At 47.1% G+C, this 13,708-nt stretch overlaps 1 protein-coding gene across 1 annotated transcript in view; it reads left to right on the top strand.

Moving 5' to 3' along the window:
• COL18A1 (collagen type XVIII alpha 1 chain) overlaps positions 1-13,708 on the top strand; it is a 145,729-nt gene that overhangs the window by 61,590 nt on the left and 70,431 nt on the right. The window lies entirely within an intron of this gene.

Here is a 13,708-nt window from a genome sequence, read left to right as displayed (position 1 = left end):
AGGCGTGTCCATGTTCCCTTTACCCATGACCGCGCCCTTTTTCTGAATGATTCCTGCCCCTCAGATGTTGGAGGGTATGAAAATGCTGCTGCACACTAGGGGGGTGGTTCTGATTGACTCGCTAAGCAATGAAAATTCACTGCAAGCTATGTAAAGCTGCCCGCATGTATCCCCCCCCCCCCCCGCAACCACTGTTTCCCCTCGAGACCATGCAAGGGGATATGTAACGAAGACACAACCCCCCGCTTGCCGCCACTGCTGGAGACATCTTTCGATGGTCGCCGATCGATTGCCATCACAATAAAAGTCGGCTTCAACTGACTTTTATTTGTGGGCTCTGGGACGAAGACAGGGCAGGCGGCTGATGTCATGTGACATCAACCGTCAACCGCCTGCCCCCCGGCAGGCACGAGTGAGTAACTCGCTACGGCCGTTCGCAGTTGTGGTTTGCACATGTACAGAAATGCACAAGCGAAAACCCTGACCATCGGGGCAGCGGGCAAATGCGGATCACAGAATCGGCCTCTAAGTCGCTGATGGGTGCAATTTACGCTAAAAATCATGTACGCAAAAATAATTTATATGGCCACTGAGCAGGGATTGTGTTTGACCCTCCACCAGCAGCATATGCGCTTGGTTTACGCCAGGCACACGTCACCATCCTTAACCTATTTTTGAAAAAATATTTTGGGGAGATTGTGACCTATGGGTGTGGCATTAAAGTGGGCGTAACCTGAAAGGCGTGTCATAAAATCCTGGAAGGCGTGTCATAAAATCCTGGAAGGCGTGTCATAAAATCCTGGAAGGCGTGTCATAAAATCCTGGAAGGCGTGTCATAAAATTGACTTGCATCCAAATGTAAACCGTGGTTCCCAAACTTTTTTGAACGCGGCGCCCTAGAGTATCATCCATTTTATTCACCTTGGTTGTTGGCAAATATGAACATCACACGCATGTATGCCCATGTGGTGGTGGTGTTGTTGTTGTTTTTTTTTTAGATGTATATTTATTTAAAAATTACAATATAAAGAGGAATATAATGAATGAAAAGTAAATGCAAAGACACCAAAAACTAAATGCTGCGGACATATCTTTCTCATGGCAGGAACCATAAAATATAAAATAATGCCCATGTTTTTTATTCTTGCATTAAAAAATAAATAGAAAAACAGCAATTCACAATGCACATAAAAATGTATACATGGCAAAAACACCTGTCGGTGTCATCGGTGCATTTCCAGTCAGCCAATCACAAGTAGTAAGCTAGCACTGGTCATCATCAACCGTAAATAATTCTTAAGGTATATACACACTTGCCGACTATGCCCAGCATGTATGGACAGCGATGATCGTTTTCATCACTGGGGTAAAGCCGCTCAGTGCATACACACTAAGCGGCTTTCCCCCCGCCCTGTGCCGTCAGCAGGGGGAGGGCGGTTTTGCATTGCGCAGCGCTATGCAAAGCCGTCCTCAAAGTCGCTCATCTGCTGGTAATACCAGCAGATGAGCGGCTTTCCCGGCGATGATGAGGGAGCGCCCAGCAGCACTCACAGCTCACCGTCGGGCCATACACACTGGGCGGCTTTGAGCTGAAAGACGCTCAAACTTGCTGCTTTGAGCAGCTTTCAGCTCAAAGTTGCCCAGTGTGTATGGGCCTTTAGATGTACTGTAGGTCTGTGCATTGGCTTGTCCACTCCCCACATATTCCCAATTATACATATATGCCATTACTGTGCTTAGAATTATTATTATCATTGTTTATTTGATGCCACAAGGGTTCCACAGCGCCTTACAGAATACATAAATGAGCAAAAAGAATAAAACAATGATTACAAGGCAATTTAGCACAAGTGCTTGGTAAATAAATATCGCATCAGGGGACAGGACATTGAAATAATTATTTGGGTGGCAGAGACCTAGCGTTAGATGCCATTAAAAAGAGTAAGGAGTAAAGAAATATATGTATATATTCTAAGAGATGAAAAAGCACATGAGGAGAGAGGGCCCTGCTCGTGAGAGCTTACATTCCCTCCCATGTCTCTCCTTCACCTGCACAGGCAAGCAGTGGTAAATGTCCGTTTTCTGGGCTCACACAGAGCTAAGTCCGCCATAGCACTCAGACTACATCTGCCCCACAACATACCATTGTTCTGTATATGTACCAGGGATAATTTGACTCATGTCTGCACTTGCTTGCTATGTTAAAAGCTAAATAAGCCCCACAAGTAACCGAGACATGGCTGAAACAGACGGGGACATGCCTTGGTGGATCGGGAATGTGCGGAGTGGTTGAATAACTCACTAATTAGAGGTCAGAAAGGTATTTGGTTTCCCTGCAGGTGAAGGAAGCTCATGTTGGCAGTGAGACGCAATGACCTGACTAGACGTGCTATGTTTTAAGTGTAGGTCCTCATTGGCGATGCAAATGCAGTAATCACGTTTAATGCTGGGTATACTGGAAAAGCTGCGAATGGCGGCTCTGGGGCTTCTTATGCTTGTGTCGACCTTCCAAACCTGTCGATCTTAGCCACGTCGACCTGTTTCTTATGTCCACCTAATGTATGTTGACATTCATGCAGTCGACACTAGGACCCCTACCTATACTGAGCGAGCCCAGCTAAAGGTTAGTAAATTTACTGACAGTGGGAAAAAAAAGATGCTACATTTGCTGTCTCTCTGGTGGCGCTGTAATATTGCGCACAGAAGCGTCACCGCGGTGATTGTGAAACTAGTATAGTGCTGAACGTATTGGTAGCCCTTTACTATGGCCGGTGCCACATTTGAAATGCCAGTGGCGCTGTCTCTATGGCTGCCAGCTGGCACGGAAGCGGTAAGTGCCAGTGGTGGTGCCCTGTGCTATTTCACTGCACGCCCGCTGCTGGAAACATCCCTGTTGGTACAGGTACAATAAAAAAAAGTCTCCATTCAGTATACGGAAGTTGGGGAAGTCCGGAGAGAAAAGTGTAAGAAGTAAAGTAGCAGCCAATAGGCTTCTGCCTTACATGTTACAAGTTTTGATTACAAAAAAGGACTGTTAGGAGCAGATTAATTGGTACATTATCTCTCAAGCTGGGTAACATAGTAGAAAACATTGTAAAAGATGTTAACAATTTCCCTTGAATATAGTACATACAAACATTATTGTCAGTGTCCACATCCAGTAGTATGCTGTTGCTGACGATATCCTCAGATTGAGCTGCATGTACAGACAAAAGAGGATATTGCATTGTTAACGCTATAGTACGCACATACTGGACAGTAAACACAAACATGTCCCTCTGACTGGTCTTTATCGTTCATATTGTTTGAAATCTTTTTCAGTGTATACGCACCTGTATAATTATATCTCCAATCTTTGATAACCCCCCTAAACGTTTTAGTATAATAAAATATGCATTGCATTAAAACAACTTCTGCTCTCCTTTCTTTTCAGCAGAGCAGCAGCTCACTCACTATATAAAGACTTTAATCTGTTCTCTCACATTCCGAGACTCTTCAACTCAAGGGGACTGCAAAGGGTGTCAGCTGTGACTGAATTGAGTGGTGAGAGATCTGCCCTAGTTCAGAAGCCCCTCTTTATTGGAGGCCCACTTGACAACTGGAGTCCGGCAGTCACTGCCTCCAATGTTTCCAGGAGTTACGCCACTGCACAGGCAGGATGTGGGAGAGTCACCTGCTCTTCCAGGTGCCTCCCGCAGCATTCAGGAGGGTAGGAAAGTACTCTTGCGGAGTCTCCATTCCTGAACTACTCAGCAGGTGACAGGGACCTCTCCCATTTGAAATGCAAGATGGGCTTTGTCTTAATTTGCATTGCCTGCATTGCCCAGCTGCCACCTGCAGGGCTGCCACTAGAAATTGTGGGGCCCGGTACTGATTTCTAGGCCGGGCCCTCCCATGACAGTCAGCTATGCAGGGCCACCCCCCACACACAAATACATACACACACACATACACACACAACACACACTGCATACATAAATACAGTATTCTCTCTCACACACACACACACACATAGATATCATACACACATACAAACACACACTACATATACATACATACACATACCTCCCAACTTCTGCAGTTGGGAGGTCGGGACTCTGCGCGCGCTCCCAAAAAGGGGGCGCAGCCGCACGAAAAAGGGGGCGTGGCCTCACAGGATGACGCGGCCTCCGGCTGCACCCCGTTTTACGCCGCTCGTCGGCGCTGAATAGATGCTGTGCACATGCGCACAGCATCTATTCTTGGCAGGCTGGGGGGACTCCCAACTGTGTCCCCCCCCCACTGTGGGACATTGGTGGCCCAGGGCGGGATGCGGGAATGTCCCCGAATATCGGGATGTTCCCGCGGTAAGCGGGACAGTTGGGAGGTATGCATACACAGCATACATAACACACACAAGACACACTGCATAGATACATATAGAACACACACACACACACACATATATTTCATACACACATACAAACACACACTACATATACATACATACATACATACATACATACATACATACATACATACATACATACACAGCATACATAACACACACAAGACACACTGCATAGATACATATAGAACACACACAGCATACATTCATACATACATACACATAACATATAGATATACACACTTACTGTGTACGATGCCTGCAGGCTGCACACAAACACACACTACAGCAAAAAGATGACCCGAGCCCCCCCCCCCACCCCACTCTCCTCTCCTGGTCCCCGATGTGTATTATACAACTTTGTTATCTTTAAGGGAAGGGGGGGGGGGGGGGGCGGCGGACACACACTGTTCCTTGCTGCACTGCTACTCAGCGCCAGCTCCAGTCCTCACACAAATCTGCTGCGCGCAGTGTGACATCACTCCTTGCCAGGCTACAGGCGCTCAAGCCGCCAACTACCCGGCAACTCTTCCAGCGCTCTTCTGTGTTCCTATCTCACAGGGTCGTGATTGGCTGCCCTACATAAGTCCCTCCTGGCTCCTGATTGGCTGCTATTGTCTGGTGGCTATTACTGCTGCCGCATTTGTAATGGGTCAGTGCTGTCGGCGTCTCTGCCATCCTGGCGCCAAATCTATTGGAGCCCAGGACTAAAGTACCCCTAGACCCCCCCTGTCGGCGGCCCTGGCCACCTGCCTGTGAGGGACCTGAATGAAATAATGTAGGGAAGATGCCCCTTATGTGGATCTGGCTTTTTCAATATTTTTTTTTTTTTGTGGATCCTGGCGGTGCAGGGTGCAAAACAGGGGTGTAAGGTAGTCTTTTCCTGTGAGGCCACACCCCTTGCAGTAAGTACACAGCTGTTGCAGTGAGACCACATGCCAGAGTAAACCAGAGTTCATTGGTTTAAGTGATCGTTTTTAATCCATTGTGCATGAGAAAGGAACTTATTTTGATGGCTATGCAAATTTAAATATATTACATTGATTTGTAACTTAGCACATGACCCCCAGAAATGAGGACCTTGTGGTCTTAATAGTGCTGTCACTGGATTAGTCAGTCTGGCATGTACTGATAAAATGACTCGGTACTTATGTAATATCTGGGCTCCCGTTTTTCTTATGAGACCGCGTCCCCTCACGGGGCTCGCTGCGCTCGCCACGCTTCGGGCACGGTGGCTCGCTGCGCTCGCCACACTATATAAAATCAACTCCATGCATAGTTGGATAGTAGGGTTATGAAAAAATGGGGTGCATTTAACATGGGAGCCCAGATAATACATAAGTACCAATCACTCTATACTATAATTCTATAAATGACGTTTTCCGCAGATGAATACGGGTGACACTTGTTTGCTCTCCCTTCAGCCTCAGAGCTAAATGGAATAGCCTCCGAATTCTGAAGGGGTGGAACCTTTCTGCCGCAATCATTTACAAGGCAAAACCAAGTGTTAACCAGTAAATAGGACAACTCCAAAATGTTGACATTCACCAATTCGAAGTTGGCAAAATGTTGACGCAAGCAATATGTTGACATGTAAATGGCTGACACATGCAAAGGTCGACATACATTTTTAACTACTTTTTTTTTTTTCCAATTTATTTGCATTTTTTCAAACTTTACCCTTTCAGACTCCAATCGGATGGTAAAGTGTGTGTAAAGGGCCTGATTCAAACCTGTTCGCTAGGTGGCGTATATTCGCCACCTGTTTCACCCCTCGCTAGCATGTGGGGGATGTTTACGAGAACACATGCCCTCGCCTGTGGCCAAGGGTGAGCGAAATCATTTGATTGTTGCCGAAAAGGGGGCGGGCACTGATATCATGTGATGTCAACTGCCTGCCACGAGCAAGCATCTATCCTCTGCTTCAGCCCCTATCCGCACTCCTCTGTGAAATTCGCCGAAGCCGTCCGCTCCTGGGGTTTGCACATGCGCATATTCTCGCATGCGCAAAACCCCCACCATCAGACACAGGGCCAAATTCAGCCCCGAACTAATGCATCTGAATCAGCCCCAAAGTTTGCTGAGCACAGTCGTAGAGGAGCGAGGTGTTGACATTGACAACAAAAAATCATAAAAACTATAACGTTGATCTTCTGCTGTCGACGTAGTGTCTGTCAACATAGACATGATCTGTGAGCTATACTACACTCAAACTCGGATTGCTGCTTTATAAACCGGGCAGACTTAGCACCATAGTCCTGCACCTCCGAAACACAGAGGCTAGTACATTTAAGGGGTCATTCAGACCTGATCGCACGCTTGCGAATTATCAGCAGCCAGCGTTCAGTTAGGCCACCGCCCAACTCCAGTGAAATCCCGCCTTGGGAATGAATGTGCACATCTGTTCCCACCCGTGCAGATATGTCCGAAACCCTTCATAACAGGATCACCATCAAATGATATTTACACTGGCCACAAGTCATCACAGGTGACGCGTAGCCCGAGACTTACTCGGCGCTGCACTGAAAAACAGACACATCCGCGCTGAACCTGACGACACAAACCCTCCCCTAACCCGGCTTGACGCGACTGCGGTTTCCCCAACACTCCCGGTGTTTTTGTAAGCACGGCCGCAGCGTGTGAATAGAAAAAGTAACAGGGCTGTGTTGAAGGATGGCCTTGCGCAGGCGTACTACGGGCCGTACGCATGCGCAGTGTATTGCTAACCAGCAATTCGCAGCATGGTCTGAATCGGGCACTTAGCCCTGTGCGTCAGCTTTACATGCATTATTCTTCAACTTTTGTATCAACTTTTCTTTCTGCTACTATGAGAAGCAAACGAGTCCGGCTTTGTTTATCGCCCATTGCACTCAGCTTGGTGTCTCGCGATGGGAATGAATGCAAAAGTTCATTTTTCTAACCGCATATCTCTTACGAAATCTAAGACGTACAGGGGGCACATCCGCGTTGATGTTTGGTTTACACAGCTGAGCTTACTTATCTCTGCGGATTATTGAAATGCGCGGTCTAACCGAACGCCCTCACAACCGCTGACATGTCACTGCTCTCTGCGCTAGTAAAGTCAGCTGGGAACTTGTAAAACTGTAGAGAAAATAAATGATGGGCAGTGGGTCATTCTGTGTCTGCTCCCCTGGTAGTTGCCAAAGCATCTGGATTTATGTTCCCAGGAAACTTGAATCTCTTCGTACCCAGAGGAATCGCTGATGGGTTCCAGCAGGTGACATTGGTCACAGCTAGCTTTGCCAGTTCCTGTTTGGTGATTCAGTTTTGGCGGCGACACGTCCTAGTTGGCGTGATCACAGTGCTGTCCTGGGTGGAAAGTCTGATAGTCGGGTTCATTTCAGGGCAACTAACAAATCCAAACCATATTCAACATTAGCGACATACTGCATCTGTCCGGTTCTCTAGAACTTTCTCCAAATTTGCAAGTGTCTTTTCATTTGCACAATCGAACAACACACATAGGAGCCGCTTCAGTCCCGCTTGCTATGCAGCATATATTTGATGCCTAGCAAACGGGTAAGCACCACCCAAACGAATGCGCACACCCTCCCCCTCCAGTTCCGCCCGCATCCCCTCGGTAACGTATAAGGGTACAGATGTAGCGCCTCTCAGCCGGGGCTCGCCAGAATGCCCCCGCTGGTGAGATGACGCTCCATCCGACAGGGATGCGCGAGCGTCTCTCACACACCGGCGTCCCAGCTTCTGGGTGCGGCGGGGGGACGCGAACCCTGCAAATTTCCGCTTCAGGGAGATGGGCAGGATTAGGGGGGGTGTGGGTGATCAGTGAGGACCGTCGTCGAGGAGCTTAGTTGGAAGGGGACGCGCGAGCGTCTCGTGCGTGCGCCCCCTTCCGGCGGCTGGCGGGGGGCTGGTGGTTGGCGATCTGACTGCCAAACCCCCGCTAGAAGAGAGTGGCTACATCTGTATGCGTCCGAGGACACATTTCTCTTGCAAGTGGCCAAAGGGGACAAATCATTTGTCACTGACCATCGAATGATTTTTCTCACCTTCGTGAAAAAAGTCACTGAAAACTGACTTTTATTTCAGCCGGAGATGGCGGAATACGGGGCGGGCGCTGTCGTCCGCCTCCTGTCCCAAGCTGGCAGCAACCCGCGTGTGTTCCCATGTATTTTCATGTGGACTGTTCCCCTGCTCCGGCCCGGTGTCCGCTCCCATCCGCCCCCTCTGGAGTAAAGGACTCGGCGAGTGTGAAATTTGCCGAAGCCATACCCTTCCCGAGTTTGCACATGTGCAGACCCCCCACCACCGGAACCGGACTGAATTAGCCCCCTTCCGATCGGGTCTGAATTAGGCCCATATGGGGATATGTTTCAAACCTCGGAGAGACATAAAGTGGCGATAGATAAGGTATCAACCAATCCGCTTCTATAACAATCAGCCCATAACATGGCAGTTAGGAGCTGATACAAGATTTATACATCTTCCCCATAGTGGTATACAAGGCTGCCCCCAACATACAGATGGACCCCACTGATGTGAGTACACTGCCAGCATACAGACAAGGAGGTCAATTTACTAAAGCTTTAAAAATTAAAAAAGTGATGTTGCGTATAGCAACCAATAAGATTTTGTCTATTACATCCTAGAAAATGAATCTGACATTGGTTGCCATGAGCAACATCACCTCTTTTCATGTTTAGAAGTGTTAGTCAATTTTGCCCGAGGTACCGACCTACTGTCAGTGATTGTCAGAAGCCAACACACTGAGAACATTGTGCTGGCATGATTTTATTTCTGATACGCTCTGGAAAAGCCCAGAACAAGCAGCAGCTCCTCTGTCTGTCTGTAGTCAGTCAGTGAACTGTCTCAATTCCATGACATCACAGTAGAAATGTTTCACAAGATGAAACGGATAAAAGAATCCTTGGAATTGTAGCACATCTAGATATGGTCACTGAGGGCCAGATGTATCCAGCTTGAAAAAGTGATAGATGGAGAGTTATAAAAAAAAACAGCCAATCAGCTCCTAGCTCTCATTTTTCCAAACCCAGCCTGTAACATGACAGGTAGGAGCTGATTGGCTGGCTGTTTATCACTCTCCATTTGATCATTTTTGAAGCTTGATACATCTGGCCCTCAAGGACATCTATTATTGCTCAAAGGAACTAGTACGCGCTGACTGGTCGTACTTTTAGTGCTCCTTTCCATGATCTTATACTGAGCTAATACAAATGTGTCCCATACATCATCTAGCCCAGGCATGTCCAAAGTCAGGCCCGGGGGCCAATTGCGGCCCGTGATGTAATTTCAAGCGGCCCGAAGCCTCCAGCTGGAAGTGGGCAGAGCATCAGATGTGGGAAGCACAGCACAGGACACTAAAGGTGGGGCCACGGTGAGCGCGCCTTTACCTTGCTGTCTGCTGCAGTGAAGAGGTGCCGGCCGCCACAGTCAGATGTGTTTGGCGTCCTACCCCTGCTGCTGCAATCGTATATCACCCTACTCCACAATCACAGTGACAGCAGTGTGTGGGGAGGGGGCAGCAAGGGGGAAGCTTGCTCCCATAACATGCAGAGCGGAGGAGGGCAGCAGCGGGAGCCCAAGCATCTCCTGTCCTTGCAGTGCCTGCTTTGCCTCTCCATCCTCTGGCTCACAGAAGGGTCTGGGAAACATACAGAGAAGGGAGGGGGCAGAGTGGGGGACATACAGTGAAGGAGGGGCAGGCTGGTGGACATACAATGAATGGGGGCAGAGTGGGGGACCATTCTGATGTGATTAATGATTCAAAGAATGTCAGGCTGAATGGCCGGCCCCCACACATTTACACTTCACCAAATCTGGCCCTCTTCGCAAAAAGTTTGGACACCCCTGATCTAGCCTCTTCGCGCATTAAAGAGCCCTTCTAGTTTGTTTATGGTGTGAGTCTAGCGCACGACATCAGTTTCGCATTGCTCTGCGAATAACATGCAGGTTAATGGACAAAGTCACCCAAAAAGACACCTGGCCAGTGGCGGGTTGCCTCTGGCCGCAGCTGGTGTACCTGTTGCTGCCGCTGCTGCCTCTCCTCCCGGTCCCCATCGCCTGTGCTATGATGATAATAGGCGCCGGGAGACTGGTGCATGCGCAGTACAAACATCTGTACTGCACATGTGGCCAGCTTCTATGGGCTGCTTCAGGAACAGCCCATAGAAGGGAATCATGGTCGGCAGCCCGCAGAAAGGCGTTCCGGAGGGAGGGAACACCTCCCAATGGGACTGCCTTGGTGACTGGCAGGTCGGACTTCCAATAGGAAGTCACTGCCAGTCACAGTGAAGCCAGTGTAAAAACCGCCACTGCACCTGGCACTACCAAGTCTCATGGAACGCACCACTTCTGATGTGTAATGTGACTTGTAAGTGTAGATGCAAAGTTACTGTTTTAAGGGTTAACATCTTAAGTTTTAGGAAAGCCGGGTAGTGCGGTTGGTGCTAGGCTTGGGTGGGTTTCTTCTGGGTGCTCATGTTTTTTTTTTTGTCACACAGTGGACACATGCTGCACTCACCATGCTCCGGGCCACGGTGCCTGGCTATGCCCGGCTCACTACTTTACTCTCCCACCACGCCCTAGTGGATGGGAGGGCATGAAATACTGCCTGTCGGCTCAAAGAAAACGTGAAAAACCCATATGGAACTTTTGACTGTCTACCTTGGCCATATTGGCTTAGGGCCAGATTCTCTAAGCTTCAAAAGTGATAAAATCGAGAGTGATAAACAGCCAGCCAATCAGCTCCTACCTGTCATGTCACAGACGGTATTTGAAAAATGTCAGGTACGAGCTGATTGGCTGGCTGTTTATCACTCTTGATTTTATCACTTTTGAAGCTTAGAGAATCTGGCCCTGTATGCTTGCGTTGACCTAGATCCATGTTGACCTTTTAAAGGTGTCGACATAAGGCCTGTCGAACTTCAGTGGTCTACCTAATGAATGTCAACCTTCCAGTGTTCGACCTAGTGACCGTGTACCGTTCAGGGATGGGGAACTTTCGGCCCTCCAGCTGCTGTTAAACTACACATCCCAGCATGCCTAGCTACAGTTGTGCTATTTTGCCATGCTAAAACGGTTGCAGGGCATTCTGGGACATTTAGTTCAACAACAGCTGAAAGGAGGAAGGTTTCCCCATCCCTGTCCTAGTTGAAGGTGGATGATCATAATGAAAATAAGTTCCCCTTTAATTAGGCGATCGTCAGAATTGTATAATAGTCTGTACAAGTAATTGGCAAAGAATGTGTAATGTTTTTGTTGAACTGTTTACACAGTGAAGGCAGCCATTTTGTAGGTTGAAACGCTAGCCAAGAAAATCAATTTACTAGTAATCCGTGGCACCAGTAATACATTACGTGGTTCACCCTCTGTGACCTGGTTAGTTCCATTGTTTCAATTCTGCATTACACGCAGCAACTGGATTTTAAGGGGTAAATTTACTATAGCGTCTAAAAACGAAAAGAGGTGATGTTGCCCGTAGCAACCAAGGTCAGATTCTGTCTATCAATTTCTGGGATACAATACAGCAGGTATGGCCAAACTATGGCCCTCCAACTGTTGTGAAACTACAAGTCCCATCATGCCTTGCCACAGTTTTGCTATTAGGGAATGCTAAAACTATGGCAAGGCATGCTGGGATGTGTAGTTTCACAACAGCTGGAGGGCCACAGTTTGACCACGCCCGCAACAGAGAAATTATAGAGGTAAACTGATTTGTTGCTTCTATAGAAGCTTTACGTATAAGTGCCGGAGTGTGATACATAACTTTTTATACTTGCCTTTTGTTGCCGAAAAACTTTATTGCTCCACTGTTTGCAAAAATGCGAAAGATACATAGTTACTGCTGCTGCTAGCCTGGGTTCTGCCTTTATCTATCTATCCTGCTTAATTCTCCAGAGCCAGCTTATTCCAGACATCATTTTAATTTCATTGGCGTTTACTCAAACCTTAAAACACAAGAACAAACACTGGGAATTCCTGGCATCTGCTCCAATCTTGTTTAGGCAAGTTTTCCCAAACTTTCATCATAAAACACAAAGGAAACGCAGGTATCATCGAGCCTGACAAAGAACCGCAAAGAAAGCAAAAGTTTGTCTAAACTCTGATTGGCTCTTATCTAATGCTGAGGGAATTCCAGGTCTCTCTCTAATTCCGAGCACCGTAAAGAGATGCAATGAATAGCAGGCGGTGGAATCCAGGGGCCAAATGTAATAGGGTGAGACTTTCAGAAAGTGAGAGATTTTGGGAGAGTTTTCCCATGTTTTTTTAAAGCAGCAATCAATTACATGGTAAAATCAAACATGGGCAAACTCTCCCAAAATCTCTCACTTTCTGAAACTCTCACCCTATTACATTTGGCCCCAGATGTTTTACTGTAACTGTTACTGAGCTTCTAGGACGGAGTGCAAGTATTACTGAGTACATTAATGCAATACTTTTTATGTTCTTGTATTTGTGTTCTCTTTGCAATCGGTGTATTTTGCAACGTTCTGAAAGATAGAGAAACTATTGTTGTAAAATTCGACCCCCTCCCTAACAGTAGCTAATGTCTAATTGAGCAATTAAAGAGCGAACGCATTCCGTACCCCCCCCCCTCCCCCTTCCTCGCAAAATATAGCCTGAACTAGACACTAATGGGGAAATTTACTAAGATGGGAGTTCTAGTTCACATGTGATGTTGCCATTGACAACCAATCAGATACTATCTATTATCTTCGAGAAGGTGTTAAATAAATAAGAAGATGATTCCGATTGGTTGCCTATAGCAACATCCCGTGTGAAATAGAACTCCCATCTAAAGTGTTGCCATGGGTGATGTTGCCCATGGCAACCACTTAGATTCTGTCTATAATTTCTCTTTTGCCTGCTGGAAACTGACAGACAGAATCTGATTGGTTGCTATTGGCAACAACTCCTCTTTTTCATTTTTAGAAGCTTTAGTAAATTTACCCTTTAGGGGATAATCTACTAAAATGGGAGTTCTATTACACAGGGATGTTGCTATGGGCAACCAAACAGATACAATCTATTCTCTTCTAGAAGGTGCTAAATAAATAAAGAGGATGATTCTGGTTGGTTGCCCGTAGCAACAGCCCATGTTAAATAGAACGCCCATCCTAGTGAGCTTCCACCCTAAAGGGTACATTTACTACTTCTAAAAATGAAAAGAGCAGATGTTGCCGATAGCAACCAATCAGATTTAGCCTCTATTGCATCCTGGAAAATATCTGATTGGTTGCTTTGGGCAACATCCCCTCTGTTAATTTTTAGAAGCGTTTGTAAATTTAGCCCCTACCGTATACAGTTATTATTCTGTGA

The sequence above is a fragment of the Crinia signifera genome, chromosome 7, assembly GCF_055691185.1.
Source record: "Crinia signifera chromosome 7, ASM5569118v1, whole genome shotgun sequence".
NCBI lineage: Eukaryota > Metazoa > Chordata > Amphibia > Anura > Myobatrachidae > Crinia > Crinia signifera.
The sequence above is the reverse complement of the archived record's forward strand: the minus strand, read 5'-3'. Positions and strand labels throughout refer to the sequence as shown.